At 50.5% G+C, this 21274-nt stretch overlaps 1 protein-coding gene and 1 long non-coding RNA gene across 4 annotated transcripts in view; one reads left to right on the top strand and one right to left on the bottom strand.

The window, feature by feature from the left end:
- Positions 1-4878, bottom strand: part of LOC142434020 (uncharacterized) — a 57308-nt gene extending 52430 nt beyond the window's left edge. The window contains exon 1 of one of the 2 annotated variants that reach the window (XR_012781107.1): positions 4600-4878. This is a non-coding gene — a long non-coding RNA (uncharacterized LOC142434020). The remainder of the gene's footprint in view (positions 1-4599) is intronic. The other variant, XR_012781106.1, reaches the window with a different exon arrangement.
- RAI2 (retinoic acid induced 2) overlaps positions 4548-21274 on the top strand; it is an 82084-nt gene continuing 65357 nt past the window's right edge. Inside the window, exon 1 of one of the 2 annotated variants that reach the window (XM_075538697.1) lies at positions 4548-4764. The gene's annotated coding sequence lies outside the window, so the exon portion shown is untranslated. Of the gene's footprint in view, positions 4765-4911; positions 5251-21274 lie in introns of those variants that run through there. The other variant, XM_075538696.1, reaches the window with a different exon arrangement.

Below are 21274 nucleotides of genomic sequence, written 5' to 3'. Positions count from 1 at the left end.
TTGAGTTTCTAAGGCTGTAAATCTTTGCAGGAGTGGAAAGCCTCATCTCTCTCCTGTGGAATGGCTGGTAGTTTTGAACTGCTAACCATGTGGTTGGCAGTTCAACACACAATCCACTGTGCCACCAGTGAGACCCCCAGGGTCACACTCCCAGCTTAGGTTCTTAGCCATTCATGGCCAAACACCTTCGAAATCTAAGTACCCAGTTAGGTTCTTAACTCCACGTTTTTCTTTCAAATGTCCACCAGGCGACTCTCTCTGGCTGAAGGGCTACCCACCTCATTCTCACTTCCACCTAGTCCATTCGGATTCATGGTGAACGAATCGAGCTGCCTCGGTGAGTTTCCAAGCTGTAACTCTTCATGGGAGCAGAAAGCCTCATCTTTCCCCCAGTGAGTGGCTGGTGGATTTAAACCGCTGACCTTGTGGTTAGCAGCCCAACAAGTAACCCACTCTGCCACCAGGTTCTCCCTCGGCACCTAAAACTCAAGATCTCCCTGATGCTGCCCCACCTCTCAAATATCACCAGTCCAGTGCTCTCTGTAGATATCCAGCTGTTGGATCTTATGTCTGGACCCAAAAAGGACCCCCTCTTTGCCAATGCTAAGCAACAGGTTGCAATGACCAGAAAATCGGAACCCCCATGATAACCCTCAGTCAGCTTCCTGGGCGCATGATAACTCTGAAATGGGCGCTTTGGGTCACATTCCGGAGTTTGCCTCAGGGGAGGTAGGGGTGAAGATCCACTTGCCCATAGTGGTCATTGGTCTGCATAACAAGCTTCCTATTGGCTTCTCTTTTCCTTTCCCACTTGTGGTACTCACCTAATCTGGTGTCAATTTAAGGATTAAAAGTGAAGGGGTGGAGTCTAGGCTGTCAATCTGGAGATAGCCAATGAGACTTCTGTGTGAGTGTGGCCTCCTTCTGAGAATTCTGGGAAATCTGGGTCTCTCTCTCTCTCTCTCTCCCTCCCCCCCCCCCCCCCCCCGCCACTCCCTGGAAGACATTGCAGGAGACAAGCCACATGGACACAACCAGACCCCGGAAGCTGAAGGAGCCACAGAGAGACCCCTGTCAGTGCTGGGACCCAAAGACTTTCTACCCACTGGTCTGTGATCTTCCTGCATTTGGCTTCATTGCATGTGTTTCGTGAGCCTAAAGAGGACTATATAGATTGGTATCAGACATATGGGCTAATATCAGACTTATACTATCAGCCCTGGACTGGACTGGGTGGGATGTTTTCTCGGTGTTCAATTCCTCTTGTATATAAACCTCTCCCTTAGATACATATGCGTGTTTATGAATTTGTTTCTTTAGTCTACCCAGACTAACACATCACTCCTCCTCTAGTGTTTCCTTGACCTTCCAAATGAACTGTCGGTACTTGATTCCTGATCTCAAGATCTGTTCCTAGGGGAGATCTATAACATTCATAATCTCCAGCTCCCCATAAGGCCCTCTAGCTCAATGACCACACCCCCACCCAGCCTGCCACTTGATTCAGAAAATTAGGTATCCATTACCCTAACTCCTCCTGTTTCCTTCCCTCTGTTCTTTGCCAGTTGATTCTCCATCCATTTGACTCAAATTCCTCGTTGCTGCCACGACCTGAATTCAAACCCTGATCCCTGCAGCAGCCTGTTCTAGGCTATCAAGTTCACCTCCCTCCAATCAGTGCAGCACACTGACCGCCAGTGTGATTTTTCCCATATGCAAACCTGCCCTGGTCACTCCTTTACTTAAAATGTTTCACTGGCTTCCCACTGAGATCAGAAGAAAGCTCCTTCACAGGACAGAATGGGGAACTTCACTTCCTTCTCTCCTTCCTTGGCAGCCTCTATTCACATCAGCAGCCCTGAGGTGGGAAATTTGGGGAGTGGAACTTACATCAAGGATCCCTGGTGGTGCAGTGGGTAAACACTCAGCTGCTAATGGAAAGTCCTGTGGTTCAAACTCACCAGCTGCTCCCAGGATCATCTTCCAAACTGATTATAGCCTAGGAGACCCTAGATTTGACTCTGTCCTACAGGGCCAAGATGAGTTTGAAGCAACCTCATGGCAACGAATTTCATTTCATTTTGTCTTGTCATTTAAAAGTACCCCATTTTTTTTTGACTTGCAGATCTGAAAAATCACCCTGACCCACCCCTCTGACAGATATTTGGTGATCTTTTCTGCTCTTTATTCCCTCCTTCCTTCGGTACTCATTTAACTGTATGAACAGATTTCTTGCATATTAATACCATATTTCAGTTCCAAAGCATCCCCTACATACTCATCCTCTCTCCCCCTTCTGTCACGCGCGCGTGCACACACACACACACACACACACACACACACACACACACACACCGCCCAGCCTGCCTGTGTAGGACTCCTCCTTTTTCCCTTGCCACACAGGGGCAGTCATTCAGGACACACAAACAGTTGATACTGTACATTTCTTGGGGGATGGAGTTCATGATGCCTGTTTATTTTGCATCAATCTGAATCCATGGCATCTTTCCTGAAACCGTAAGCACCTCAAAGGGCAGCGACTATGACACACAACTGCCAGAGGGGATCAAACATTAACCCAGGGTTGCGATCTAGGCCAACAAAAGAAAGAGGCTGATAATTGCCTCCCAAGATATCAATCCCTACCGTATACACACAGGCCCCCTCAACACACACAAAACCTTTATGGCTCTTTCAGCCATGAACTTGCCCAATTATAACTGCCCAGCTGTGGCTTTAGTTCTACTCAGGCAAGAATCCTGGCAACTGAGAACTCACAGACCTAATCTAAGCACTCAGGACATTTCTGAGCTCTGCATAAGTCTTTGGTGGCTGAAATAGCTGAAGACACAGTCATAGCCAACGATGTCCACCAAAAAAAAAGTCAAACCCATTGCCCTAGAGTCTGACTTGTAGTGAGTGATCTTGCAGGACCGGGTAGAACTGCCCCCAGAGGGTCTCCAAGGCTGTTGTCTTGACAGAAGCAGAAGGCCACCTCTTTCTATCAGAGGGCAGCTGGTGGATTCAAACCACCAACCTTTTGGATAGCAACTGAGTTAGCTTGAACCGCTGTGCCACCGGGGCACAAATATCATCAACTGTTCGGGCTAATTTAAAACCTCAGCGGCCCAACTGAAACTCATAGGGATTGGTTTTCCTGTTAGTAGTATGAAGCTTTCATTGTGGGTCTTCCTGCCCCCCAGATAAATCAAATCCTCTTCTCTGTAGCTCTTCTTTTTAATGAGAAGAAAATCTGCACTAAGGAATTGTAGGACCAAAGCCATCTTTTCTTCATGAGACACAGTGCCTGTACAGCCGCCCCGCCCCCCCCCCCCGCCGCCCCTGTGCTCTTAGGGGACCCTGGACATATTTTCAAATCAGAAGGGAGAAAAATATGCCCTTGAAGGACAGAGAAAGTATTTTGCTATGCAACATTAATATATCTGTGTTTATACCAATGCAGTTGTAAAATGTAATATACATTGATTGATTGATTAATTAGGAAGAGGCCACAAAGGGTCCCAGGGAAGTTTACCTGCCCTGTTTACTGCCATCCCAAGAAGCACAGGCTGGGGAGAATCCAGCGTTTCCAACACCAGTTTGGGTTCTGATACCAATGACAAAGGAGCCAAGCTGCTGTGGTTGACGGCTTTCACCAGAAGGAAATCCCGGTGCCTTAGCACAGTTAGGACTCGGGGTCTAAAACAGGCAGCTGGATTCCCTACAGCTCTCTGCTCAGATTAAAGTCATGTCCCCTCTGCCTGCTGTGTGAAATATCTTCATCCTGTTTTGATTAATAGGTGTGTGGGGGGGAGCCCCTTTACCTCTTTAGGGATTAATTAAGCCAATGTAATTGCATCCTCTGCTTGCTTAAAACATTTTTCCCAGAATTTTGTTATTGTCGTTGTTGGTTTTGAAAATGCTCAATCTACTACTGCTATCTAGCATCTCTCTACTGGTCAGCCACCAGCTATCCATCATCTTTGTTAACTCCAGCTCTGAGTTCAATGTCTGGCCAAGACTAAGTGTTTAATAAATGCTAATCATCAGATTAATAAAGGAATCACCTCTCTGGCAAGTATGTGGAAATTAGATGATGTCCGTGGACCAATTTTGCTTACAATCATCTCACATTTTGTACGCAGCCAATTCGCCTGGACTCAGAGTTGGCATTAGGTGGCTTTCTGGGCCTCCCCCACCTCCCCAGCCCCCGCTGTCACCAGCCAACCTCATCCTGTCTTCTAGGGTCTGCCCCTCTGTCTTCTTCATCCTGGGATCGAGGGTGGGTCCCCAGTCAGCTAGGAGCCAGCATGGCCCTTGCTCCTCAGGCACCCAAGCCAACTGCCGAGTCGTGGGCGCCCCTTCCTCCTGCTACCCGCGCCGCCCACCGCCACGCCCTCGCCGTGGGCTAGATCACCTGTCCCTCCTCTGCCGCCGCCTCCTCCTGTACACTTTCGTCCCCCTTGACTCCCCCTCCGCCGCCGTCGCCTCCCCAAGCCCTCCCCTTCCCCGCTCCTCCCACCCCTCGTGTATATAGTAAAGGCCAGCGCCGCACGCAGCACACACTCGCCCGGACACGGCGCGCACACACTCACGCACCACCGGCGGCGGCGGCGGCGGCAGCGACAGCGGCTCTGTGACAGCGGCGACGGCGGCTCCCGGCCCTGCGCACCCCCTTCAGGCGGGCGGTGGCGAGGCCAGTCCCGAGAGCACCGGCACCCGCGACCAGCCCGAGGCTTCCTGGAGGCGGTGGCCGCGATCGAGGTAGCGGCCACGGCGGCCCCGCGCGGGCCGGGTTCCCCGCCCTCCAGCCGGACCTGCCAGCGGCTGCAGGGCGCGCCGGCGGCCGGGCCGGGGAGGGGCCTGCTCGGGGGCAGGACGCGGCCGGGCCAGCGCCGGGCCGGCGGGGCGGGACGCGGGCCGAGCGCCGAGCGCCACCGCGGGCGCCCGGGCCCGCTCTGACTCCGGTTCGGGCGCCGCACGCTGGCCCCGCCGGGCCGGGCCGGGCCGGGAAGGGGGAGGTGGCGCCGGCGGGCCAGGCAGGCTGGGGGCCCGGCGTGGGTCACGTCGCCACCCCGCGGTCACCGCACCCGGCCCGGCGCACCCAGCGCCTTCCAGGCCCTTTGAAAGATGGATCCCGTTGACGTATCTGGAGGCTCTGGCGAGTCGGGTGGAAAGTTGGCTTTTGCCAGATCCCGCCGGGGCCCGTCTTTGTGCCGCGCGGCCAGCCCCGCAGTCCCCCAGAACCGGGTGAGTGCGCGCCCGCCGGCGCCCGGGGCCCCGCACCCGGTGCCCTGCCTGGGTGCCCGCGCCAGCTCGGGCTTTCTGCCACGTTTGGCAACGGGCAGCGTTGTCGCTGCGGTGTTTTTGTTTTTGTTTTGGGGAGCGTCCTGGTGGTGCTTTCCCTGGCGCGGCGAGTTCTCGGCCGCTCCCCGCGGTGGCTGTGTCGGGGTTGGGGTTGGGGTTGTGCTCCCAGTGTTTGCCCGTTTCCAGCCCGACTATTGTTCCGGGGAAGCTCCGCCTGGGTGGGGAAATGGCATCCCACCACAGTTGCTGGCGAGGGGCAGAAATGTTGCCAAACAGCTGCTGCTTTGTGTTTCCGTCTCAGAAGTCCCTGGAGTCGATTTGGGGCACGACGGGTGGATGGTGAGAGGGATGGCGCCAGGAGGAAGAAGGTGGCTTCAGCAGAGAGAATTGTCACCCACCCCATGGCGCGCAGTCAGCCGCCCTTTCTGCCTGCCAAACTTTTATGAATATTCCTTTTGTGGCCAGGGCGTGCGGAGTGAATCCAGCCCGGTTTTCCAGGGAGAAGCCACCAGGCTTCAACAATGGTTTGAGAACTTAATCAATGAGAAAGGCAGGGGGCGGCGGCGCGGACACCATGCCGGGAGGGGAGGTGGCTGCCGCCTGCAGAGACAGGTAGGGGAGGGGTGGGCAAGGCAAGGCAGAATGCTTGGGTGGTCGCGCGCCCAGGAACTATGGGTGGCTCTTACCTGTGCCCGCTGGATCCACCCGCCAGGGGCCCCCACCTCCTGCTTTGCCCACCTCCCGGGCGCTGGGGCTGACAGGACGGCTAGCAGCAGTTCGCGGTCAGGCCCCCTCATCTGGCGTTTTGAAGGATGTGTAAATATTTTGCTGAGGATAAGTGACATCAACCGAATGATATTCCGCAGAGTCCGGGTGTGCAGCGATGATAAATAGATAGGCCAAACAAAGTTTTGATAGCCGCGTATTCTCAGGGCTCGCTCTGTTTCGTTTGGTCTTTGTTTTTGTTGGTTTAGCATTATCTCGCATCCTCTGGTATGATCCCTTTATGTAGCTGGTTCTTTTGAAAGCTTCTCTGTAGTACAGAGAGCAAAGCAGCCAGCAGGGAGAAAAGAATTCGTCGCTGGGCTTCGAGCTCAGGCGAGGTTTGCCTTGCTTTTCCGATGGGAACCCTGCCCACTGCTGTGTAGACATCTCCCAGCGGCCCTTTGAGTCACCAGAATCATTTGCTCCTTGACCAGGAGACTTCTGATAACTTTGAAGATGTAGCTCCAGCGTGCCTTTGTTACAGGAGAAGGGTGGTGGGTGGCATGGCAGGGCGACAGTAGGGAGTGGAGTGGAGTACTGGGAGGGGAGCTGCTGGCCAGAGCAGTGCTGGGTTCCCAGCCCCGAGGGGCTCCCTTTATGTCTTCTGGAAGGTGATCTTGAGGAGTGCCACCTGCCACTTTCTAAAGGCAGTGATGGGCTTGCAGGCCAAAGTGTCACACACACACACACACACACACACACACACACACACACACACAGCCCTGAGAGTAGGACTTATCCTTCCTGAGCAGATGCCCACTAGGGGCATCGTGGAGGCACCCCTGACACTGTCCCCCAAGGCTGACTGGCTGACTACTACTTTGGGACCCCAGGGGTTCCTTTATAATGCAAAGAAGCCCTGGTCCTCCTGGAGTGGGCTTCCATCCAGGGATCGTGCCTATCTCAGGAACAAATGAGCAAACCTTTTTCCATGTAATGCCTGCTGCTAGCACAGAAACTTGGTGGTTGGGACTTGGACGAGAAATTTAAAAAAAGAAAGAAAGAAACCTGGCAAAACAAGCCCAGGAGACAGGGCTATCTGAGGGCGAGGGAAGACTGGGAGGTGCTGGAGACGTGGGAGGCAGCATGGCTGTGAGGGCTGTGGCCCCCGGAGAACAGGGAGCTCCTGCTCTAGTGGACCTGACTAGTAGGGACTCCTAATGTATTTGATCAGAGATGGAGAAGAACCATGTCCACACCCAGTGGCTCCTCCCCTACTGGTAGATGTAGGAGCGGACGGCTGCCAGGCACGGTATGCATGGGAAGCATTCCTGGCTTTCCTGGGATGGCGGCATCAATGACCAAATCAGGAACAGACCCAACCCACTGTCACTGAGTCAACTCTGACTCATAGCAACCCTGCCCAGGGCTTCAGAGCCTGTAGGTCTCTAGGGGAGCAACCAGCCTCATCTTTCTCCTGAGTAGCCGATGGTGGCTTGGAACCACCAAGTTTGGAAGCACCAACTTTGCATTTCACAACTGGGCATCTCACTCACAGGGCCACCTGGGCTCCTGTCACCTCTTTGATGCCAGACTGTGGTGATTAGGATTGAAAGCCGACAATGTATTCCTGGCTCCCTCCTCTGAGTTTCTTATTTATTTCTCCCAGTGGTCAGAATCCTCAGCCCTTGTCCATTCACAAAATGGGATATGTACCTGGGCAGGTGGGGCCCACCTGAGAGGTAGGCCAATCACAATTCATGCTTACATGCCACATAGATAAGTCCAAAAGCATCCCTAACTGTTTAAGATGTCAGGACAAACAGCCTGTGGTTTTGTATCTCAGACTCCGAGCACCCAATGGTTGCTTACTCCATGAGAACTGGGTATGACTGATGGCATGAAGGGTGTTGGGGGTGGGGGTGGGGGAGCTATGAATCACCATGGAGAAGACCCAGCAGAGAGAAAGTGAGAGATTGATATGTTTGGTTGGAGACGCGAAGGTCTCTGGGGTTATGCTCCAGTTGTAGCCCTTGATGATCTCATGTGGACAAAACTCACTACCAGTTGAGAGTGCCCCTATAGGACAGAGAGTAGAAAGCTTCTTATTTCTCCCTCAAAGAGGCTGGTGATGTTGAACTGGTGACCTTGTGGTTAGAAGTCCAGCAAGGAGCTCACTACGCCACCGGGGCTGTGGACAAGCCCTGATTGAATCATTACAATCCTCCTGTGAGATGATGACCCATATTATTCCCATCTTATAGATGAAGAAACAGAGGCCGAGCCAGGTTATATAATTAGAGGTCCGTGGTGGGACTGCAGAGTGGGTGAGGCCTTCCTCTCAACTCAATCAACACTCAGGCAGAAGGAGGCAGGGATTTGCTATGCGAACGATTGTCAAAACAAGTCCCTAACCCTCTCCCAACCAGATGGTAGCTCTCAAACTCCTGGAGACCCCGGGTGGAGTCAGGATTTGGACTCTGATCTTCCTAACTCTGCTGCCTCCCTCCTCAGAAGATGGGAGAACCTGATAGAAAGAGACACCCCAAGAGGGGGAAGGAGGCTCATGACACATTGCTGTCCCAAAGCCTGTGGGAGGCTCTGACTGGTGTTTGATTTGGGGGATCCGGAGGGCATCTTTGCGTCAGAGTTGCCAGCGCTTGTCTTTGGAGAATGCCTGATTGTCACTTCTCTCCCCACACCTGATCAGGGTGGGGGGTGGTTCCCAACACCTGGGTGCTTTCAGGACTGTTGACTTCTCCTTGGGGGCTCCCCAGTCTTGATGAGCCTCTGGTGTCCTGCTCTTCCTTGTGCTCTGACTGCAGCTGCTGAAGAAGAGGCCTTGGTGGCCCTGTGAGTGCTTCTGGATTTTACACCCGGCCCTCCTCTCCCCTCCAGCCCAGAACACAGACATTCGAACACACGTGCACACGCAGACCCAGGCACAAGTAATTTGATCATGTTCCTGAATCTGCCTCACCAAATTCGATTACAAACCCAGAATTGTCATTGAAGGAAGGTAAGTGACTTTGGTGATCTTCTGACCGAGTCCTTGCCCTGAGAGCTGAGAAGCAGCCAAGATGGAGGCAGCACAGTGACTAGACGCCTTGAGTGATCTACCCACTGATCTTCACACTAGGCAGACGTAGTTTCTGGGCCTTACACACACACACACACACACACACACACACACCTTAATCTCTACTAAGCGCTCCTAGAACATCCCACTTTTTAAGAGTCCCGATTTTGTTTTCTGCTGCCATGAATTCTAATCATTGGGTTAGAGACTTAGGAAGCACATCTTGGTCACACTTAGCACTGTTCTTCCCAAATGCTTTAAAAAAATCTTTTAGTAAAGGACTATCTAAAAGAACTGCCAATGATGATGGAGATGTCTTTTATCTATCTGCACTACACACAGGTGGTTACTGAGTGCTTGAGATGTCTACAGGAAGATAGGGCCCAATGGCTAACCCCTGGCTGCTAACCAGAAGGTTGGTAGTTTGAACTCATGCAGGACTTCCATGGGAGAAAGTTCTGGTAATCAGCTCTTCGAAAGGTTGCCGTCTAGGAAACCTTAGGGAATAGTTCTACTTGGTCACATGGTGTCTCTCTGGGTTGGAATGGACTCAACAGCATATGCATACAACGTACACTGGCTTTTGAAAGCCAAAAAGAGAGAGAACAAATCTCATTAATTTTCCTATTAGTTACATGATAAAATGATAGTCTTTTGAATAACCCCAACACCAAACATTGCCATCGAGTTGATTCCGATGGCTCGATTCTGACCCTAATGGTCAGGGTAGAGCTACCCCTTTGGGGTTGCTGAGTACCTCTTTATAAAAGAGGACAGCCTCTTCTTTCTTCCCTCGAGGCACTAGTGGGTTTGAACTGCTGAGTCTGTGGCTAGCAGCTTAGTGTGTGGCCCACTACACCACTAGGGCTCCTTCAACATTTTGAATATATTGGGCCCCCTAGATATTGGATTAAAATGAATTTTATCTGTGGGATTTTGTTTTAGGAAGTGTGAGTTACATATGTGTTTCTATTGGTCAATGCTGCTCTACAGCAGATGAGCCCGCCAAGCTGGCAGCTTCAGCCTTAAAGCACCTAGCAATGAGTTTGAACATAACTGTAGATGGGAGGCTTTAGGCTGACTCCGTAGCCACCAGAGCCTGGCATCGGGCAACTGTGGTGGAAATCAGAGCAAGGAAATAAATCCAAGCAGTGTGTGAGGGAGAAAGACTAAATGCACAGAAACCCAATTTAACCCCCTCATGGTGCGGTGGACGAGGAGAGCTGACCGAAAGAAAGTTCTCCAGCTGAGGGGGGTGGGGGTGGGGGAGAGGATTTCAGCTGGCACTGCGGTATCATTCCAGCCATGGCTGGGCATTTCTGGGCTCCTCCCTTCCCAGGCTCTGGGCATATGAATAGATGGGAAAGGATAGAGTAATGAACTTGGGACTGCGGTGATTTATAGTTCAGGCGCCTGGGGTTCTGGCTCCTGAGGGGGCTGCCCCCACAGGGGACCCTTGGCTGACCTCCTTGGGCTCCTCAGAAGCAAGCTGTTTACTGAAGTACAGGAAGAATCCGACGTTCTGGTGAAAAATAATTCATGAACAGCCAGGGTATTACCAGTTCCCTGGAAAAGCTGCCCCAGCTGCCGTGTAGCAACTTCACTGGCAGCCAGGACTGCGTGGGTGCCTTGGCTATTTTGCCGTTGTTACCTTGGTCTGTGTGGCCCCTTTTGCCTTCTAATTCAGAGACCCGGCTGGTGGCCTGGAAGGATTGAAAAGGTATAGCTGTCAGCCATGCGTTCTTTCTCTTGTGGCTAAGCCTGGAAGCTCTAAGCTTTTTCTAGGAATAGAGGGTTGTCCTGGCCCACGCTTATCCCCAAGCTGGGGACACTGCAGAGCTACATAGGATGTTCCAGAGCCAAAGGGGTTTTATTTTAGGGAATCTCAGTACCTGTCCTTAAGACGCTCTGAAAGCAGTTGACTACAGGAATTCGATTCTCCTCCATCCCTGCCCCCCGTGAGGCAGAAGTCCTTTCTCCACTGTGTGGAATTCTTTTGCTGACTCTGAATTGGCACAGCGGGCCCAATGTGTGTGATTTATCATCGGGTTTTGGAGGGCATTTGGAAAACCAGGCAGGCATACCCAAAAGAACTGACTGCAGGCTTTGCACACTAAAGAGTGATCGAATCTCCAGCAAATAAAACAGGAAGCTTTTTATGCACTCGAAAATCCTGCCTCAAAAAAGTGCAGGAGAGGAGCTGGGTGGGGTGGGGGTCAGGGTGGGGGCGAGGTGTTTGTTTTTTAAGGCTTTGTGCTCAGAAGTATGTACCCGACTAGCAAGTAAGGAGAAAGAATGGCATTTCCTTTAGGCTTTTCTCATTTTACTCTAATTGCAGGTTAAGTAAGATACAGTGTATTGATTTTGGTTTTGTATGGAACATAACTAGATAAACATTTTATTTTATGAGATATTAATTCCCATCCATTTAGACTGATGAAATATGCATCTAAAATGCACAGGAGCCACTCCCACCCTTGTCACAGATTTCATGAACGTCCCTAGATTCAGACTGAGAGCCTATTTTACTGATGGGGCACTGAAGTAAACATGTCCTTAGACAACATATGCACAGTCCCACTGCAGGTTTCTAAGTAAATGAGCTCTTCTCCCTTGGACATAGCTGAAAATATGTGTCCCAATCCAAATGTCATTAGGCTTTATCTAGACCAGGGCTTCTTCGTTTCATCCCTATTGATATTTAGAGTGGGTTCACTGGTTGTTCTGGGTGCTGTAGGATGTTGAGCATCATCTCCCCCGTTGTGACAACCCAAAATGTCTCCAGGCATTGACAAATGACCCCATATGAAACATAGTCATCCCTAGTTGAGAACCACCTATCTAGATCCACATTTCCCAAGTAATTTGTGATTTGGGGGAAAATTCCATTTGAACAATCAAATAGAAGCACCCCTTCCCCACCTGACTTTTATATATCATTCAGAAGGCAGGTAATAAGTTAACAGGTGAAAATAGATTAGGTGCCTGATTTAATTCTAAGGGTGGTAGAAGGAGCTATAAGATTTTAGTGTGTGTGTGTGTGTGTGTGTGTGTGTGTGTGTGTGTGTGTGTTTGTTTTAAGGCAGACAATTTAATAAGTCCTTGGTAATTTGGGAGCACATGATAATAGCTGGCATCATCTTTTCATTTTCATAAAACGAACAGATTTAGTCTTCTTTAATTTCTTTTTCATATGTACCTGATTCCAGGCCTGACTTCAAAGCCACCAGGCTGTCTTCCTCCACCCCTCCCCCTCCCCACTGTCCCTGCTTCGGTAGCATCTTAAGCCGGAGCCAATTAATTTCGCCCTTTAGTGTACTTGTGAGTGCGAGGCTCGGAACAGGGTAATAGACTCATGTCAGATGGAGGCAGCCCATTTCCCCAGCACCAATTTCCTCTGTTTTCCAGCACTGTTGAGAGGAAAAGACCATGTTGCGGGGAAGAGAGCATTTTTCAAAACGATTGGATGTAGCAATTCAAGTGGCTCCCACTGACTCTTTTCAGTTCTTGGTTCTTACACACACTTTCATTTCCTTGTAGTGATTCTGCCGGGGAAGCTCCTCTAGCGCCCCCCCTCCCCCCCAAAAAAAGCCACACCAGGATGAAACTAGGGGGTTTATACTTCTGAAGGTCCTTCTAACTAGGCCTGCTAACTATAAGGTCAGCAGTTCGAACCCCCTAGGAACTGACTCGATGACAGAGCGTCTGGTTTTGTTTGGAGGGGCACACACAGCAGCTGTTCAGCATAGAATTCAACGGAGGCCACTTTCTTTGACAGCCCTCTGCTCTCTGAAGGAGCATAGCAGACCGAGTCTCCAGGGACCCCTTAGGCAGCTCAGGAGAGGTGGGCAGGTGAACCTGTTGAGCTCTGCCCAGGAGGCTTCCCCACGCTGGAGTAATGGCTCCAGTCGGCCTCATGGTCCTGAAGGGAGGGGCAGTGAGTGGTTGGAGTCGGCTGCAGGCTCAGGCCAGGCGGATGGACAGGTCATTGATCGGCAGCACGTGACTCCGGGCCACTCAGAGTCACCAGTCCCTCGCAGGCCAGGGGCATGGCTGCAGCCCTGGGAGCAGAGACAAGCCCATAAATTTGGGCATTCGAGGCCACTCTTGTGGGGCCGAGGCCACGGGGAGCCACCGCTGCACGCCGCCGAAGCAGGCAGACAGGTCCGCGTGGTGCGCGGCTCCTCAAAATGATGGCGGTGGAAATGGCTGTGAAAAACATTTAGACCCTTGTCATGAAAATGCAAACAGTCTTCCTGCTAAAGGGAAAAGCTAAATAAACTCTGGTGCAGCTGTATTAAGTAGAAACAGATTTGAAATTGGGGTTGTTGTTCCCCCTCCCCTCCCGGAGACACTTATTTATAGCAGGTTGGGCAAAGGCTGCCACTATCTCTCGCGACTCCGGAAGGCTGTTTACCAGATGGCCCGGGCTGCTTTTCTCTCTATTAAGCTTTAGCTGAACGTTCTTGCTTGGAAAGGTTCACAGAGACTGGTGTCCTTATTTTCTTCGTCTCCTCCTCCTCCTCCTTCTTCGGATTACAGTGGCCATTGATTGGCTGCCAAATCAATGGAGGGCAATGGAGTGAGCCTGTGTCTATGAATTTTCTTTGGCGTTTAGGAAGCAAGAGACAGGTCTCAGTGAGCTCCAAATGGGAAGTCCTGTTGTATGAGACACCCCAAGCCTTGAAAACCGTGCAAGAAACAGGCACCATGGAATTTGCCTCAAAATAAAGCAAAACAAAACAAAATAATCATGCAATGGTCCCGATTCCTTTCCAACAGCTAAACGATGTTCAGATACATTTCAGATGGAGCCATTAGCTCGCTAGGCACTTTCCTTTGATATATAAAAGAAATCATTCACTCAACTAAATATAAAACTCTTGAATGTGGACATATCAAGAGGAGACCATTTGTCCCAGAATGCTTTGTAGTTTATCCCTTGCACTTGAAGAAGTTTCGAAAAGACCGCTTCTCCCCTGCCCTTCTATCATCAGACACACCCACACCAGAAGCCTGCTTGTTGACTCTGAGGGGCCAGGCAGCTAGCCAGATTTGGGACGTCAAGGCTTCTGACTGTGAGGACGATGCAGGGCCGGGCAGTATTTCGTTCTGTTGTGCCAGGGTCGTTATGGGTCGGAACCGACTCGATGGCGCCTAACAACTGACACAGTGAAATGGGAGAGAAAAGGCACCATGGTGAGTTTTTGCAAAGCAGAACCTTTTCCATCTTCCAGAAGTGTTTGTGGTTCTCAAATGGCCCTTCCGGCTGTTGTTGCTGTTCAGGCCTCTTGTAGGGTTGATGGAGGTAGCATGTGTACTTCCCATCTCCATTTGGTTTCATGGCGCTGGTTCATACCATTAGGAAGTCTGGGGTTTCTCTAAGAGGCTTGAGAGGATCAGGAAGGGGGCGGGGTCTCGGTTATGATCCTGAGTCCAGATCCGCTGGCCTGGGTTTATGACTCAGACTCTTCTGACCTTTCTTGCACAGATTGTTAAGCGTGTCCAAAGTCTGAGCGAAGAGTGGAATTGCTTTCTCACGTGAGGTGGAAGGGGCCAGACTGGCCTCTGGAACATGCGTGTCTGAACATTCAGCCTAGGCTCTGAGTCCATTTTATCCCTGGCTCCCAGTGCCAACTCCACTGGCAGTTCATATGGGGGATGGGCTCCACCGCTTTTATCCACAAGGTTTCTCCCCTCCATTCTCTCCTCAACTCCGCCCAGCATTACCTTCTGTGCAGAGCTCAATGGCTGTCCTGGAAACGGCCCCATCTTCCTGACTGCTATTCCTGGCTTCTACTGTTCCTCCTTCAGCTGCTGTTCCACCCCCCTGTATCTGCTGCTGCTTGCTGCACGGTCTCTTGTGGGTCCGTCACGCTAGCTCCAGAATATTCCATGACTCCCTATTTCCCAACCATAGGAATTGAATAGGAAGCCCTTTCTCCATTTTTCCCACCCAGTTCTCCCCCACCTGCTCTCCATTCATATAGCCAGTCTAGCCTCCAGTAGAGGATCATGGGTAGTCTCCAGGTTGCGTAATTGCTCTCGGCTGAGTTTGATTTCGTTTACAAGAGAGTTGTGAGACCTCTTAGGGGTCTTTATAGAGGAAGAAAACCGAAGCTGCAAGTTTAAAGTCACAGACCTGCCTAAGATTTGTGGTATTGGTGGTTAAAGGAGAGATCACCCCGCGTAAAGGGAGGCGTTCTCGCTTCAACGATTGTTGCCTTGCTCTTTGTCGCCTGGATCTCTCTTCTCGATTAGAATGTCACCTTTCTGGCCTGCTGGCAAATGGCTATAGCTTCCGAGTGGGTTTGCTGGCTGGTTCTGCTGAAAATAGAGCCATTTACAGAAGGCTCTGAAATGTGCAATTGAAATGTACTGGAAGGAGCTCATCCTAGCCAAGCCTGTTCATACCCTTAGAAATCATCTTCAATGACGGCTCATGAAATCATAATAGCAGCAATATTACCTAGAACTTATCCAGTGCTTGCTCTAGGCGGGGCAGCTGTACCAGGTGATTTACATATAGGATGGTATGGCCAGCTCTGTAACACTCATAGGAGATAGGCGGATAGTATAAGCTTCATGACAGAGGAGGATTCAGGGGACCAGAGAAGCGAGTAGCTTCACCTAAGTCACACCGTTTCTAGAGAGTAGAACTGAGACTTCGTACATCGTGGTGCAGTAAAACTTTATGTGGCGCTGAACGTGGCCCCTGCTGTCCAATATGGTAAGCTGTATAATGGAGCACGTGAGGCCTGCAATTTTTAATTCTTTTATTTAATTTAATTTCCAATGTGAATGACTGTAGGTGGCTGCTGCCCACTGGGTTGGTCGGCACAGGTCTAGAATGGGCATCTTTTGCTGCTAAACACACACACACACACACACACACACAGAGCTCCTAGCGAACTTGCCACCCCCCTTCCAACCCAAGACCACACAGCTCTTCCCTTCTGAGAGTTGGGCACACTAGTGGCTTTCACACACTCCCTTGCATCGGAGCCAGTCAGAGGCCTCCTTTCAATACAGATTCCTGAACACTTCCCCTCCCCCCATAGTTTCTGATTCACTGGGTGCAGGATAAGCTGGGAGAATCCGGGGGGAGACTGCTGCTTCTGGGCTTGGGACCTTGGTTGGGGGGGGGGTCGTGTGCTGCTGAGTGTATTCCAACTCATAGTGATCCTACACCAGGATAGAAAACAGTCCCAGAAGGTTTCCAAGGAGCTCTGTGAGTTCAGTGGTTAAGTGCTCAGTAACGCACCGGGAGGTGCGCACTTGGAACAGCAGACTGGATGACAGCCCAGCGAACCCTATAGGGTCGTTCCACCATGTCCTCTAGGGGGACTATGTGTTTGAATCCCCTTGTTGGAAGTGAGCTCTGGTCTTTAGGGGTTCATCTTTCCTGAGCAGGTCTGGCCAGGTCTTCTTCTACAGAGGGCAACTTCTGGATGGATTTGAACCACCCACCTTTCAGTGAGCGGCAGAACCTGACATTGTTGCCCCACCAGGGCTCCTAGCAATACCCGCGTGTGAAAGTGCCGTGACCGTGACCTCTCGTTCTTGAGGAAGCCAGTGTCACTGGCTCCAGTCAGCCAGGAAGACCTTCTTTCCTATGCTTCTTCTAAGGAGATGTTCATCTCCCAGGCCCAGGTTTATTTGGGTGAGAAGTGTGGTCACTCTCTTGGCAGTTTCTCTTTATGGCATTCATGTGGATGAGGGGCTCTTTGGAAGGGGACATGGGAGAAAGACAGGGCTTTCTATTTCCATAAAGAGGTGCAGTCTCAAAACCTCACAGGGGCAGTTCTACTCTGTTCTAGAAGGTTGCTACGAGTCGGCATCAGCTCGATGGCGGTGAACTGGACGGGGGACAGAGAGCCAGGCAGGGGGGAAGCAAGGACACAGACATGACGAGTTGCTTGACCACTCTGGTTGTAGGGGGATCCCCTGGGGAGAGAATTCTATTTGCTGCCTGACCTCTGCCATTAATGGGAGCCAGAAAAGACAACTAGCAGAAAACAAAAAAGAGGGGAAAAATCCAACAAGGGAGACAATCAGAATATGAAGCCGGACTTTTCCCTGAAGTTTCTTCAGCCTCATTGAAGTCTGTGTCCAGGTGGGAGACGCAAAGCCAGATGGGATGGGGCAAGATGGGAGCTGAGGGCATGTGAGCAATGAGGAGACAAGGGACTAAAGCCTTGGAATGGCCCCTGGGAAGGGCACTGTGGTGGTGGCAGTTGTGACTGTTGATCTAGGTTTCATTGGTGTTGAAACAAGTCATGGCTTGTTTCTTCTTTTCTTTTGGTTTGGGCTTTGTGTTTTAAATACAGGTGTAAAGAAGCAGTGGAGAAGAATCCTCATGAGAGCTGACAATAAGCTGTTTCTCTTATGAATGTTTGTAAAATAAAAGTTAACTGTTAAAATCGCCTTTTCCCCAAAGTTTGCACAAATGGGTGAGGTTTTTTCCTATAGAACATCAGCTTTTCCCCTAACCCCTAGCCTTAACTCAGAATCTGTGTGTGTGTGTGTGTGTGTGTGTGTGTGTGTGTGTGTGTGTAAGAGTGAGCAAGCAAGCAGTCAGCTCTTCCTAAGGCTCTACTACCAATCTATACTGATTCAGCTTGCCTTGGTGCCTGGCAGCATAGCCCTTGAATGGTGACAATGTGTTTAATATTTTTAAAATGCAAATGGTTGTCCTGGTTTGCCTGTTTCTAGAAGCAAGGCTTCAAAGACCTGAGTTCAAGACCTCACTTCTACTGTTACAGGAATTCTCACCCCCATTAATAGGTGGCAAAATGGCCAATTGGTGTCCTTTGAGTCCTTACATCTTCCTACCATTTAGCTCTGTGCCAACTACCCAACTCGAGCACTCAGCAAATAGGAGCACATCCGTGAGCCCCCTCCCCCTGTCCCTCTCGTCTCTGTCACTGTTACTCGTCACCTTCTTTTGGTCAACTGAGTACGCTCTCACTTCCATTGTGGGTATTTAGAGCAAGAGGCTCCTCCTCCCCATCCATGTAGAAGCTTCTTTTCCTTCCTTTAAATGTATGGCATGCCACCTCCCTCTGTAATGGCCAATACCAGAGGCGCCCCCACCCCCACCATTCCATTTTATCCCTTCAGTGGAAAGGCATGAAGAACTTCAAGTTCCCAAGATCCAAGATAGAGTTGAAACCTCTGGCCAGGAATTTAATCTGTGTGATCTCATTTAAGCCCCACAAGTAGTATTCTATGCGGAAACAAATCTTTTCATTTGCAGATGAGGAGACCCAGGCTGCCAGAGGTTGAGCACTGTAGGAGGGCAGGCTGTGAGCAGGGCGTTGATCCCCAGCCATTTCAAGGAGGCCAGTGTTGTTACTGAATGGTAATAGTTGTGTGTGGTTTCGTTTTTATTTTTTTTGCTTTTAATCCCTCATGGAGAGTAGACTGGGAGGGGGCAGATGGAGAAAGGGAGACAGACGTTCCCTGGCCGGCATGGAAGGGGAGGGGGAGGGAAGTAGCTGGATTTTCTACGTCTTAAAGGCAGTGGATTTGGTAATAGCTGCTGCTGGTTATGCCACCAAGTGGATGTCAAGTCCTAGGCAACCCATGTGATGGAATCCAAGTGCCCGTCTGGTTTTCTAGCCTCTGCTCTTGATGGGAGCAGATCACCAGGTCTCTCCCATAGAGCTGCCCGGTAGGTTGGAACCATCAACCTCTTGCTCACGCTGCCGACTATTGAACCCTTGGCATCACCTGGGTGAACCACCCTGGCCTCCCTCATTTGAGTCCCTGGGTGGGCCACCAAACTGGGGAGAGGGAAGGGAGGAAGAGAGTGGGGACCTGTGCCTCCCCTTCTCTGACCAGCCATGACTGGTGAGTGGTAGGAAAATCTTGGCACTGGTCCACGCAATCCTCTGAGACTCAGGTTCTGATGGAGATGCCATGCAAGCAGTCAGCAGGCTGAAATGAATCGTGGTGATGACTGCGCAACTCTTCTGAATATGATTGAATGATTAAATGGTATGGTCTGTGAAGTCTATGCCAATCAATCTTTTTTAAATAAATAAAGAGTCAGCAATCTCTAGCAGTCCCCACCTTGACTAGGCCCAGCTGTGGAAGAGGACGTGGACCTGCCAGTAGAGTGACCGGTTGTCCTATTTTTCCAGGGATCGAAGGGGTTCCTGGGATCTGGGGCGGACCTGCCTTTTTTAAACTAGGACAGTCCTGGGCAAACTGGCACAAGTCAGTCATCTTCCCAGCACAAGAGAGGTATGGCATGAACGGTTTGGCTAGTAGGGGCCAAAGTAGTGGAAATACGAGCACTGGGCACTTGGCGTAGGGGTGCCACAACGGAGCAGAATGGGTGCTGGGGAATAGAAGACACAAGAACAGCTCCCAGGCCATTGCAAAGTGCTTCTCTTAAAATAGGAGCCTAGCGCTCCCGTCGGCATTCCAGGCAGCTAAGTTGGTCCGTGATTCCCTTGAGGTCCTGCCCATGAGAGGCCTTAGCCTGATATCTCCAGCACATTTCAGGTGAGCAAACATAGTCTTTGGTCCTGCTGGAAGCTGGGCCTTACTTGTCCTTAAGCAGACATAGGAGTATCTTCCACCTGTGTCTTGGGTAAGAAAAGTTGCTTTATATGATGCAGTCTGGCGCCCATTGTCAGAAAGGACTTTCAGCTTTTTTTTTTTTTTTTTTTACCTTTTCTCCATTTATTGATGTTACCTATTGGTCCAGTTGTGAGGATTTTGGTTTTCTTTTTTTTTTTTAATTTTTTTTATTTTAACAATTTATTGGGGCTGATACAATTCTTTTCACAGTTCATACATATACATACATCAATTGTATAAAGCACATCTGTACAGTCTTTGCCCTAATCATTTTTTCCTCTTTTCTTCTTTTACATTTTATTAGGGACTCAAACAACTCTTACCACAATCCATACATATACATACATCAATTGTATAAAGCACATCCATACATTTCCTGCCCCAATCATTCTCAAGGCATTTGCTCTCCACTTAAGCCCCTTGCATCAGGTCCTCTTCCCCCCCCTCCCCTTTCCCCCCTCCCTCATATGCCCTTGGTAATTTATACCTCGTTATTTTGTCATATCTTGCCCTATCCGGGGTCTCCCTTCCCCCCTTCTCTGCTGTCCCTCTCCCAGGGAAGAGGTCACATGTGGATCCTTGTAATCAGTTCCCCCTTTCCAACCCACTCACCCTCCACTCTCCCAGCATCGTCCCTCACACCCTTGGTCCTGAAGGTATCATCCAGCTTTGTTTTTAAGGAAGGGCGACAGAACGCAATGTGATTTGTGGCCATAAATCAGCCCATCCTCATTTGCAAACCGTTTTGGTTGTGTGCTGTCAAGGCGATTCCAGTCCATGGTGACCCTAGAGTTTGCTAACCTGTCACTTTGAGGCAGCATATTTTTAGATCTTTTCTCCCATGGAGCCGCTGGTGGATTTGAACTACCGACCACTGTATTAGCAGCTGAGCTCTTAAGCATTGATTACACTGCCATTAAAGCCACCAGTGTGGCTCCGTCAAGTGACTATAGCTAATCAATTTTCACAGCTCTTTTAAACCTAATGCCAATTTTAGGGAAGTCTTCAGAAAGTTCCCCTCCCCTCGCTCACTCCCAACGATAAGTTCTGCTCTTGCAAAATAAGCCTCAATGCGTAAATGGGCAACGTGTTGGAAATGGTAGGGACAGAGGACTGCTTAGCAAAGGCAGCTCCTGAAAGAGAGATGCAGAGAGCACCAGAGAGTAAGGTGACCCCATCATAGGAGAACACCGGGGACAAAGGGAAAGCACTCAGCTTCCCTTTCCGAGGTGGCATCTGAACCCACAGCAGCAGGGATAAGGACGGTGGCCTAGGTAGAATTGTCCTCACTGCCATCAAGCCAATTCAGACTCACAGAAAAGGAAAAGTGAGAAAAAAAAAGGGGGGTGTGTGTGGAAAAGGACGAATGAGATTCCTTTGGTCACATGGCTCAGATAGCAAAGCAGACAGAAAAGGCCCATCAGTGCCATCACTGTTTGGTGCCATGGAGTTAGCTTGCTTACTATAGCCCCCCACCCCACCCTCCCACCTGAATCACCAACCAAAACCCCACCGAGGCCTGCACCACCTCCACGGTCACCGTTATGTTCGAGTCCATGGTTTGGTCTGTTGTCTCAGCCCATCTCACTG

This window comes from Tenrec ecaudatus, chromosome X, assembly GCF_050624435.1.
Source record: "Tenrec ecaudatus isolate mTenEca1 chromosome X, mTenEca1.hap1, whole genome shotgun sequence".
NCBI lineage: Eukaryota > Metazoa > Chordata > Mammalia > Afrosoricida > Tenrecidae > Tenrec > Tenrec ecaudatus.
This window is presented reverse-complemented; position numbering and strand designations above follow the sequence as displayed.